Source organism: Terrapene carolina, unplaced genomic scaffold (genome assembly GCF_002925995.2).
Source record: "Terrapene carolina triunguis isolate 2854851 unplaced genomic scaffold, T_m_triunguis-2.0 Scaffold17, whole genome shotgun sequence".
Taxonomy (NCBI): domain Eukaryota; kingdom Metazoa; phylum Chordata; order Testudines; family Emydidae; genus Terrapene; species Terrapene triunguis.
In genome coordinates, this window is record NW_020664368.1 from 1,326,813 (window position 1) to 1,339,080 (window position 12,268).

Consider the following 12,268-nt stretch of genomic DNA (forward strand, 5'->3'; position numbering starts at 1 on the left):
AATTGGGGTGGTCTCCTAAAACAGGAGGTTGCCTACTGTGGAGAGAACGCCTGTGCAAGTTTCACTGTAATACCATACCGTCATATGATAATATCCACCCCCAGATCGCTGTATTTGCATCAGTGATGGGATCTTAAGCAGGGGGTTATAATTCATATGTGGGGGGTTCCAAAGCACTCTACATCTTCAGGTGTAGAGTGGTCCAGTTAGTCAGTTTGTCCGATTAATGGTGCTCTATTTGTTTTTGATGAAGGGTCTTTTTTCCTCCCCAGCAGTAACCTTACTGAACTTAAAACAGCAAGAAAAACTGCTCAAAAGAGTCAAAAGAGAAAGGGTGAAATCCCACCCCCCATGGAAATTAATGGGAGTTTTGCCATTGACTTCCATGGGGTCAGGATTTCACCCCAAGTTCCCATAGTACTGAAGAGTCATTTTTACATACCAAGATCCTGATTTTCAGTTACTTTAAGCCCCCTATACAGTACTCTGGCAGTGTAGAGGTGGGTTAAAGTAGGTGTAAATTATATTCACAGCCACTTTAAAGCACCTTTTACTCTGAGCCTGAGGCCTTGGCTACACTGGCGCTGCACAGCGCTGCAACTTGCTGCCCTCAGGGGTGTGAAAAAACACCCTCCTGAGCACAGCGAGAACAGCGCTGTAAAGTGCCAGTGTAATCAGAGCCTGCAGCGCTGCAAGCTATTCCCCTCGGAGAGGTGGAGTACATACCGCGCTGCAAGAACTCTCTCGCAGCGCTGGCGGCGCAACTACACTCGCGCTTCACAGCGCTGCCGCGGCAGTGCTGGGAAGTCCCGAGTGTAGCCAAGGCCTCAGTGTGACTGTGAACTGTGACCTGAAACTGTAATTGTTCAATTTTGAAAGAGAAGAGGCATAAATAGTGTGTGTATGTGTGTGTGTATATATAGATAGATAGGAGAGAGAAAAAGAGAGAGAGAGAGAGAGATGCTTTTAAGAGATATAAAGAGGAAGCGGAAAGAACTCTACATTTCAATGTGACCTGCTCTGTGTGAGTAATCAGGTGATTGGGGGGGGGGGTTGCCCAAAGTAAGTAATATTTCCTTATAAAGACAAAATCTATCTCACTGCCAGATGACGTTTGATCACTCTAGTCACTTCCTTCGTTGGGGTCACATACTGAAGGTTGACAAGTTGCACTTCGGATCAGAAAGGAGGGTTTTCCTAGGCACACTCCAAGCTGCTTCTACTTATTTTTTTACAGCTTTCAAACAAGGTAATTTTACAAAAAATCTTTCCTTTCAGTTTGAGTTGGATCTCACACTGCCTGGTAATTTGGACCACAGCATTAGATTTCTGGTATGCTTACAGCACCTGTTATTTTTCTGTGCACCCACCCTCAATGTGCACTCTAGCAGTTTAACTGCACAGGAAACCTGTGGTCACCAGAAGCAAGAGCATAGGATCAGTAACAGCATGAATCATTTTCCAGTCTAGTGCAGATTATTTCTATAAACCTTTGGGAGTATATGTAGTGTGTTATTTTGATATATTGCCGTTCGTTCGATTTGTATCAGAGTTATCGGCTGTATTTGATCCATTTGAAAATGTTGTGAGAATGAGTGGATTGATGTGGTGGTGTAGTTTAATTTTAGTTCCAGTGGTCTGAAAAAGGCTGATATTTTCTAGATGATTTACTTTTTCTGATACGGCTTAAAATTGTTGCTTGTTAGGAAGACATACAAGCTAACCTATTATCTGTCTAATTTCACTGTGCTGTCCCTTCCCCGATAATGGGAGCCATATTGGGTTATCAATTTTAAGGCAGAACTTATCACTGATTTCAATAGGGACTACTGCTTAAAAACATGTGGGATGGCCCCAGAATAAAACTTCGTTTTTAAAAGCCTGAGCCAATGTGCGTTTAAGTCAGTCAAAGTATTGCCATTGACTTGAATGGGCTTTGATTTAGACTCTAAATTTATTACGTGTTACAAGTCTCTGGATTCTCCGGGTGGCTTTATCTCTTCTGAGCATTCAGAGGACGTTTGCACAAACAAGGATCTTCCTGCTGATCCTTCCGTTCCATAATTTCCATAGACTTTCCTGCCTCCCTCGGCCAGGCAGGTGTGGATTCACCATGAAGTTGATTCAAGCTTCATTAAACGTTGGCTGTATAAACTGTGGAACATTATGTCTCTGGATGACTTTGATTTCCAAATCATAAATGAAATGAGATGGCAGGTTCTAAATACATGACACTAAAATTTCAGGAAAGAATAACAAATATATATTAACCAAGATACAAAATCTTCGTTAACGTGACACAAAATGTAATGGCCAAATCCTGTAGTCCTTAGTCCACTAACATCGAAGGGAGTTTGTCTCAATGCAAGATTTGTCCACTAGCTCCTGCGAACATCAAGTGAAGATAATCTTAAAAACAAATTACAAATGAGGCTACTTCTTTAGGGATGCAGATGGATTGTTGACAAATGGAGTTTTGATCATTTTGGTGAAATCTCAGGGCCACGTGTGTAGAGGGGACCCTCCATACTCATATCTCCCCCTCCTTATGCTGAAGGGGTGGGTCCAGACCTCCATGGTGTCTGAAAGTAGAGAATGAGTGGAAGGGGAGGGCAGGGAAAGACCCAGGCAGTCTCCACCTGCATCGAGTAGAAACAGAAAACCCCCTTCTTATTGGAAAATCCCATTAAGAGCTGGCACAAGCTGCATGAGCCATTTGGGAAATTCCTGATAGCACAGCTAGGTATTTCTGCATAAGAGCGTGATTTGGCTGATAGAAAGTTCTGCTCTCTCTTGATATAGTGTCAAAATGTATTTACTGTAATCCCAGAAGTTGAAGTAAATGATAATACATTCTTCCCCACCCCAGAAAAAATCATATAGTCAGTTTTTAATCAGAAGCCTCCATTGAAATACATTAAGAGTTCTGCCTAAACATGGATGATGTAATATAGCTCTAGAATTTGCAAGATACTTTTCAAAAGTAACTGACTGTAAGCGTATGCAGAATGGCATTCACTGAGTATAGTCTCCTCTCTTCTGCCCACAAAATTAGCATGAAACAGATAGTGTTATACCATGCCATTGATTTTTAAGCCCCGGTACTCGTATTAGGGAGATGAGCTTAAAATTCAGTGGCACAATATGACTCCATGGAAATGATGACCTTAATACGAAGATTTTGATGGAGATCTTACAGCAATGGTTATCACAAAGATTTTATTAAAATATGTGCTTACTTTGGAAAGTGTGTGTATATAGGAAATGGGTGGCGAAACAGGGAGATAAATTAAAATTAAACGATGACTTGCCTTCAAAATACCAGTTAATTAATTCATCTACTTATCTGTTTCGTACACAGCTGCAGAATCTAGTCAAATTCTGATGATGTTTTGCAATATGTTTAGCAAATCAAACCACATTTAGCATACTAAATCCTATCTTGTTATCATACAGTGGTAGGCTCATCATTGGTCATTCTGTACTAAACCAGGCCTTTTACAATTAACAAAAAGGAAAATGGGTGCTGAGGATACAGAATAAATTGGTGCTGAGGGAAAGAGAACGGTTTTGATGATGATTTTCATCAGTTAAATTATTGTTATTAATTATTTTTATTACTAGTAATTACCCATTACTGTGATGATGACTAGATTGTGGTAGCAACCTAAATATGCTAGGCATTTTCTGAACACGGGAAGACACTGCCCCTGATGTGGAGAGTGTGAATGCAATCTTAAAGACGAACACAGATGATTGATGGGAGGGGAAAAGGATGAAACACACAAACAGAATGATCATCAGGGTGGTAATGGGCACATGACTTCTTAGACAGGTATTTATTTGTTGTCATTTTTGTTCTCTTTTTTCAAAGTTAGACACACTAAACTCCCCTTATCCCCCCTTCCCTCCACAATTTAACCTTCCCAGCTTTCTCTCATGCTGAATCCCAGATTCAGTTCCAATGTCCTTAGGCCTCTCCTCCCCAACATTTCACCTCCCTCCCACCATGCAGAGGAGCAGTTCATTTATGAATCAAAGAAACAGAAAAGTGGATGATTTAGTCAGATAGGATTCTTGAAGGAATCACAAAAGTGAGTTTTCTTGAGGGAAGGTGCAGAGGTAGTTGTGGGAGAAGCAGACAAACAGGGCACTGGCAGAGTAGAGAGGGTGAGGTGATAAGATACAAAGGCAGGTAGGTAAGGAGAGGCAGAATTATGTACGGTCTGAACAGGTTTAGAACAGCAGGCATAAGGAAACTTTAGTTTACCTAGAAAATAGTAACTAATTGGAAGGACCTCCTAAGCAAGGTTGTTGAAGCAAAGACACAGGGACAATTAAATAGAAGTCATTCAAGAGCATATAGGAAAGCAGTACACCACAGTCAAACAACAGTAGGATACACAGAGTTTTCTTCCATTTCTAGTATTCTTGGGATAGCTGAATGAGTTTGGGCCATATCATGACCTCAATTTTAAAGCAGAATTCCCCACTGAAAGCAATAAGGAGGTCTGCATAACTGATAACACAATATGGCCCTTAGTATGCCCCAGGAAGAAATCTACCAGCAGATTTTCATACTGGGGCAAAAAGCAAAAAAGGACTGGAGAATATGAGAAAAAATCCTTCATAAATCCTGTTGGAACACCAAACTCAAATAAATATTAATAGTTTATACATAAAAATATTTTGGCAGCTCTTTGTTTTACCTTCTGAATATATTTTGAAAGTTTAGCTGGTTATGATTATTTTACATGCACCATGTTATTGGTTACATACTAATACGCTTGAAATATGTACAGTAATTTTCTTCTATGAATTTATATCAAATACATTTATTATACTGTACATATTCAGCATACTTTAATTGAGTAAACACTTTGAGGTACGTCTAACAACCCACCACCATGCATAGTGCCACCACATTTTGCAGAGCCCCTGGGACTCTACTGCGTAGGAATGGGGGATCAATTTGAGAGAGACTGTCCTCTGTTTACGTAAGATTTCTTTATGCAGTCCCTCTCTGCACTCAGTAGGTGCTGAACATGTAGATTAAGTCTGCTTGCTAATATCCGAAGTGGACTTTGCTGGGAATTCTGCTCATTGCCCTTCTCAGGTTCTAAGAAGTGTTATGTCGGCTATTTCTACAGCAGGAAAAATTTGATGGATTTATTGCACAGAAGGGCAGGGCTAGTGATTCCACAACTCTGCATAACCACTGGCCAAAAATCCCTGCAGGATTAGCAGCCACTACTACAGCCTAATAGTGGCTGGGCTGGTGTGTGGGAAGGAGGACTCCATTCCCCTACAACCTCTCTGGAACTCTCTTGCATAAACTCTGTTTACTTAAGCTAGGTCTAGGATCCAAGATTTGGCCTTAAGCACTTAATAAATTATATTGAGAAACAATGTCCTTTCTTGAAAGCTTACGAAATTAAGACTTGTGTAGCACCACCATGTTGTCTTTCAAGCAGAGATAAATATGTCGTTTTACTACAGTCTCTTCAAATTCTCTGATGCAGCGTCTTTATCATTCAGCAGCTATATTAGGGATGGTTATAGTCTTTTTGGGGACGGTATTATCATTTACTGTGGACCAATTGTGAACCCCTTATATTCACACTGGGGAGCAGTTACTCACAGAAGTAATCCCATTGACTTCATGAGGGTTGCACAATCTTGTCCTGTAGTTCTATACAATGCCTTGCACAGTGCGGTCCCAACCTAGTTGAAACTTCTAGGCGCTACCGTAATAGGAATGTTACATATTGTTAATGGAGTCAGGTACATCTTGGGCTGTTTGGGATTCAGAATTTAATTCAACACCCTTGAGAAAATTAGAATGAAACATTTAACTTTATTGTGTATTTGTAGCTATTTAAGTAGGCCGATGGACACATTACAAAGAATATACACCTAGAAAAAGAGCATTTTCTTAAATGCAGCATATTCAAAATACATTAGTCAGTCTATACCCTTCAGTGATCTTGGAAGTCATTTTATTAAGAATTACATTTTAATTTGATATTTTGTTCAGAAATTGTTGATGTTTCCTAATGTAGTTAACCACAGTGGCCTAGGAAGGAGTACTGCGGAAAGGGATCTGGAGGTCATAGTGGACCACAAGCTAAATATGAGCCAACAGTGTAACACTGTTGCAAGAAAAGCAAGCATCATTCTGGGATGTATTGGCAAGAGTGTTGTAAGCAAGACTCGAGAAGTCATTCTTCCACTCTACTCCACTCTGATCAGGCCTTAGCTGCAGTACTGTGTCCAGTTCTGGGTGGCACATTTCAGGAAAGATGTGGACAAATTGGAGAAAGTCCAGAGAAGAGCAACAAAATCGATTAAAGGTCTAGAAAACGTTACCTATGAGGGAAGATTGATAAAACAGAGTTTGTTTAGTCTGGAAAAGAAGACAGAGAGGGGACATGATAACAGTTTACAAGTACATGAAAGGTTGTTACAAGGAGGAGGGAGAAAAATTGTTCTTCTTAATCCCTGAGGATAGGACAAGAAGCAAAGGGCTTAAATTACAGCAATGGAGGTGTAGGTTGGACATTAGGAAAAACTTCCTAACTGTCAGGGTGGTTAAGCACTGGGACAAATTGCCCAGGGAATTTGTGGAATCTCCATCATTAGAGGTTTTTAAGACCAGGTTAGACAAACACATCAGGTGTTTATTATTTAGTCCCGCCTTGAGTGCAGGGGACTGGACTAGATGATCTGTTGAGGTCCCTTCCAATCTTACATTTCTATGATTCTGTGATGATAAATAACCAGTGAAGGACAAGTTGTTGCAGTGGGTCCTTTCACCTTGGGAGATGTGGGTTCAAATTTTGTCTTAGACAGCTAGTGAAAAATCATTAGACCACATAACTAAACCGCCACACAAATAGGAAGGATTGCCAATCTGGTCAAGAACCTCCAGACTGAAAAAGTAAGAGTGTTGTAGATTAGCACTGGAGCATTGATGGATCTATCTAGCTGTCTAAGGCATTGCTGTCAGCTAGATTCTTGTAGACCCCTCACCTATAAATTAATCCTGCCCCCACTCTGAGGGAAGGTTGACATGCTAACACTGCCTGTCCTCCCGGGCTGTGAATACATCCTGGGTTTCCTTCTTGGCACAGAGAGGTGCAATTTACCTCTGACAACACTAGAGAATCTAGGATTTTATGTACATTACAGCTTAAAATAACAAAAATAGAATATAAAATGTGTCCTGAGGAGTGAGAGAGAGGAAATTTTAGACTATGCTGTAACTTCATTAAATATGTTTTGCTGAGCATCAGCAACATTATTTTGCTCTCTCCATTTAGTGCCTTTATGGATGTTGATTTTAAAGAAGTTAGGGCTTTTTTCTTTCTTTTTTTTTTTTTGCCAGTGAACGGAAGACTAAAGTTGAGCAACTTTTAAGCCACAATGTTGTGGTTTATAGCATTGATTCTTCTTTTCACATGAGATCAACTGAATAATTTCTCTTTTTCTCTCTCCTTGTGTGTGAGAGCAAAAACGGAAGAAAATATTATGTGCCCTCCCTGCAAGACTATCTGCAGTTGTCAAACATTTCTAAGGCCCAAAAACATAAATGCCACCTTCCTTCCTGTACAAAATATGCTAGTTGGACACATAGTCTGACCAGGACACCTTTGCATGGGGGCTGTAGCTGGGTCAGAGGACATATGGGCAAAACCATGGAGACTATGCGTGCTAGTCCCCATTGAGAGAGAGAGAGAGAAATATTCCAGGAGAAGAATGTCCTACCAGAGACATTCTGATCACCATCAGTTACATGCACATGGATGAGGAGGGGAATTTAAGAAACATTGGTTGGAGGAAGGATTTAGTGAGGAAAATCCCCCAAAGATACCACCTATTCCCATAGGTGCTGGAAATAGGGTAGGTGGGGGTGCTGCCGCACCCCCTGGCTTGAAGTGGTTTCCATTATAGACAGGGTTTACAGTTTGGCTCAGTGGCTCTCAGCACCCCCACTATACAAATTGTTCCAGCACCCCTGCCTACTCCCGTATATCTTTGTGATATTCAAGCACACTTGGGGTACATCAGAAGATGCAGAACTCCTTTTCACTTCCCAAAAGCTCCTTTTCAGTCGCTGTTGCTTATCTCATTGCCCAGATGCTGTAGGTAAGGAGAATTTTCCTGATGCATTTTGGGTCAAAAACTCTCCTTGAAATTGATCAGAAAGAAATGCTAATTCAGAAAAGTGGAAAACTATTCTATAATCCTGATGAAAAATCCTGCAGAAAGAAATCAGGTCTCAGATAACTGACAGCCTGGATAGGGCAAGGAAGAGTAAAGAAAACAGGAGTTAAAGGGGATCCAGCTCTGCCAGAGAAAACAGTACTGTGTTGTCGGGGAGAGCTCCGTCTTGTGTTTTTCTTCTGCTGCTCTAATTGCTCTATTTCGCAGGGATGACATGCTTCTTGTTCCAGCAGCCTAAGTGAGAATAAACCATTTAGAAGAGGGTGGCTGGGGCAGGGCCGGTGCAACCATTTAGGCAAACCTAGGGCGCCTAGTGGTTGGGGGCGCCTAAAAGCCCACTCAGGCGCGGAGGTGGAGTGGAGGTGAGCTGGGGGGGGGGGGGCACGGGGAGGGCCTCCCGCAGTAACAGGGTGGGGGCACGCAGGGGAACCACTCCCCGACCCAGATCACCTCCACTCTGCCTCCTCCGCTGAGCACACAGCCCCTGCTCTAAGTCTCCTCCAATCGGCGCTGCAAGCCTGCGAGGGGAGAATTAGAGCAGTGCCGGCGTGCTCAGCGGAGGAGGCGGAGCCGAGGTGAGCTGGGGTGGGCTCCCCAGGTGGGGTTAGCTGCCGCGGTGGGGGTCTCCCCAGGCAGGGTTAGCTGCCGCAGGTGGGGGGGCTCCCTGGGCGGGGTTAGCTGCTGCAGAGGGGGGGTAGCTGCTGCCAGGGGGGGGGGGTGCCCGGGGGGGGGGGGGGGGGGGGGGCCCGGGGGGGGGGGGGGGGTGGGGGCGGCGGAGGGGGGGGCGGGGTTATCTGGGTGGGGGGCTCAAGGTGGAAGTTTCGCCTAGGGCGCGAAACTTCCTTGCACCGGCCCTGGGCTGGGGAGTTGAAAATTTATGAGACAAGGGACACACCCAATTCTCCCCTCCCTGTTCCCCACAATACTCTAGAAAAAAACATACTATTAACAAAGTAATGCCCCAGTGGGTAAAGAGTGTGTGGAAAATCTTTATTTCTTCAGCTATTCCAGCACTTTAAGTCATTGCTGAGTTGATAATGACTATTCAAATATGTGTTTATGAAATGTAATGTTGCCACATAAAATTTGCCATTTTGCTCCGGGGAAAAAATGCAACTTTACTTACGGTGCATTGATATATCTTCACGGTTTTCATTCTAGTGCCTGTGAGAAACCACAAAATGGAGGAGCTTATGAAACAAGAGCTTCTAGTAACTAATTTAGTACAAATTGTGAAAGCATTCAGTATTTAATGACTTTTTACTATTTATTATTTACATTGCACCGTGAGTGCACACTTACTTTGCCGAGTAATATGTAATAATTCATGAGATTACAGTACTTTTCAGATTTTTTTTAACTATGGCCTCATAATCAGAAGAAATGAAAGTGCATTAACGCTGAAGTGCATCAGTTTAGTGGTGACATTTCATTCCTCAGGTTTGAGACTGTTGTGTTTGTTCTTCCACTGTGTCCTAGGCAGAAAATAGTTTGTCATTAGATCTCTTAAAACATCCATGATATAGCTGTTCCTTTTGAGGATGAGGTCAACTGAAAACCAGACAAATTACACTGTTGTATTATTTTAAATATACAACAATAAGGGTAATGGCTTTACAGAAGCTATTTCAGCGTAATTTTGTCAGCATTCTCAGCACACAGGATGAGAATATATTTTTAAATAAAGGATCACACAAAACAACATTCAGATACGGTTAAGAAGATGGAGCAAGAATGCATTTGCACACTTTGCTCCTATGTTGCAACATTGGTGTGAGCGGTGCTTTGCAGGTAAATAAAAAGACAAGGCCCCAGACCTAAGTAACACACAGTCTGGATGTCCCACTACTATCTTAAATTCAATCTATCCAAAACGCAGCTTTGTACCTCTCCTTTTAATCTGTTTCCATTTACTTCTGCCTCTTTCTCGCTGTTGTCAACTCCACTTCTTCACACAGTGCACAGTCAACTGGTGGAATTCCTTGTCTGAGGAGGTTGTGAAGGCTAGGACTATAACAGGGTTTAAAAGAGAACTAGATAAATTCATGGAAGTTAAGTCCATTAATGGCTATTAGCCAGGATGGGTAAGGAATGGTGTCCCTAGCCTCTGTTTGTCAGAGGGTGGAGATGGATGGCAGGAGAGAGATCACTTGATCATTGCCTGTTAGGTTCACTCCCTCTGGGGCACCTGGCATTGGCCACTGTCGGTAGACCCGATACTGGGCTGGATGGACCTTTGGTCTGACCCAGTATGGCCGTTCTTATATTCTTATGTTCACTATTTTCCCCATCTGTCTGGCATATTGATTCTCGTCAGCTCCTTCCTTTGCATTCAAGTTCTTGCTAAGTCCAGTCTTTTCATTCTCTGCAATGGCCCCCAGTTATGCCATTTATTCTGCTATAGCCCTTGACCATACCTTGCTCATTCTTCACTTTGATTAACCTTGCCCTTCTTGGCACCCCTGCTTTCCCCTCTCCCCTCTATTCAAATCAACTGCTGCTAATGCTATTTTCTTTCCCACTACTCCAGTCACTACAACTCTTTCTTAAATCTCCATGCATGATGCATCTGAAGAAGTGGGTTTTTACCCACGAAAACGTATGCCCAAATAAATCTGTTAGTCTTTAGGGTGCCACTGGACTCCTCGTTGTCTTTTCACCTTGTTCACCTCACCAGTAATCTCCTCACACCCTCCTTTGCCTGAACTACTGTCCTGCCTTTGTTTGTTCTGTCCTGTCTTGTCTGCCATACACAGCAAACTCTTTGGAGCAGGGAACGTGTCTTACAGTAAGTTTTATAAAGTGTAGCATACATTTTTTACAGTGCATTGTGAATGACAAGTTACAAGGTTGTTCAGATTCAGATGGAGTTGGTGGATTCTCAGTAATCCCAATATCTGTGAAATAAATGCAGGCGTCTTTGCTAGAGTCCAAGCCAGTGTCACTCAGTGTACCTTAACCAATAGGTAGGGTTGCCAAAGTGTCCTAGGCCCAGGGGTGGTCACAGGGGCTCTGCACGCTGCCCCCACCCCGAGCACCAGCTCTGCAGCTCCCATTGGCCAGGAACTGCGGACTCCCAACAATCCAATTGTCGCCACTTCCGGGAGCTGCTTGGAGCCGAGTAGGGAGACCGGCCTGGTCAGTGGTGCTGAGTGTTGGTTAAGGTACACTAGGCACCTGGCCCTTGACAGCTCTCTACTTTCTCAGTGCATTTGATTTAACCACCTCAGATAATTTCAGAAAAGTGACAATAATTTTTAAGTATAAATTAATGCACAGGAAAACTCCCTTGGCATCCCCAACAAATCAGACTCTCAAGCAGCATCTTTCCAAAATAAATCACATTGACATTAACACAAAATTTGTTTCTCTTACTCTGAAAACTTTCTGGACAAGATTCTGCTCTCAGTTCTTCCAGTCTACGTTTGGGGGACCTTAACTGACTTTACTGAGCAAATCTGGCCAAATATGAGACTATAAGTATTAAAAATAAAGACTTGGTTCTTTCACCCCCTTTACTGCAATCTCTTGCCAAATTGGGGTTAAAGGTAATCTTGAAACAGTGTAGGAGCGGTGTTCCACTAGGGACTTTGCTGTTGATATTATGTGGATATTATGTACCTGCGATGAGGTACTAAGGTGCCCAACTTTACAACTTAAACAATTATGTGACTTGCAAAGTCCTGTGATAGAGTTGTGCCGATGGCAGTTTAGGGTTAACTGACAAAAATAGAATCTGGGGATCCAATTTTGATCGCACCCCAGGGTAAATAGGGAGTAACTCCATTGAAGTAACTATAACAGGACCGCTTGGAAATAGTGACCATAATACAATAGCATTCAACATCCCTGTGGTGGGAAGAACATCTCAACAGCCCAACACTGTGGCATTTAATTTCAAAAGGGGGAACTATGCAAAAATGAGGGGGTTAGTTAAACAGAAGTTAAAAAGTACAGTGACTAAAGTGAAATCCCTGCAAGCTGCATGGGCGCTTTTTAAAGACACCATAATAGAGGCCCAACTTCAATGTATACCCCAAAT

General features: G+C 42.5%; 1 protein-coding gene across 2 annotated transcripts in view; it reads left to right on the forward strand.

Moving 5' to 3' along the window:
* The first annotated feature begins 1,157 nt into the window (after positions 1–1,157).
* Positions 1,158–12,268, forward strand: part of LOC112111201 (plastin-2) — a 37,314-nt gene continuing 26,203 nt past the window's right edge. For both annotated transcript variants that reach the window (XM_029911343.1, XM_024206518.3), the window contains exon 1: positions 1,158–1,249. The gene's annotated coding sequence lies outside the window, so the exon portion shown is untranslated. The remainder of the gene's footprint in view (positions 1,250–12,268) is intronic.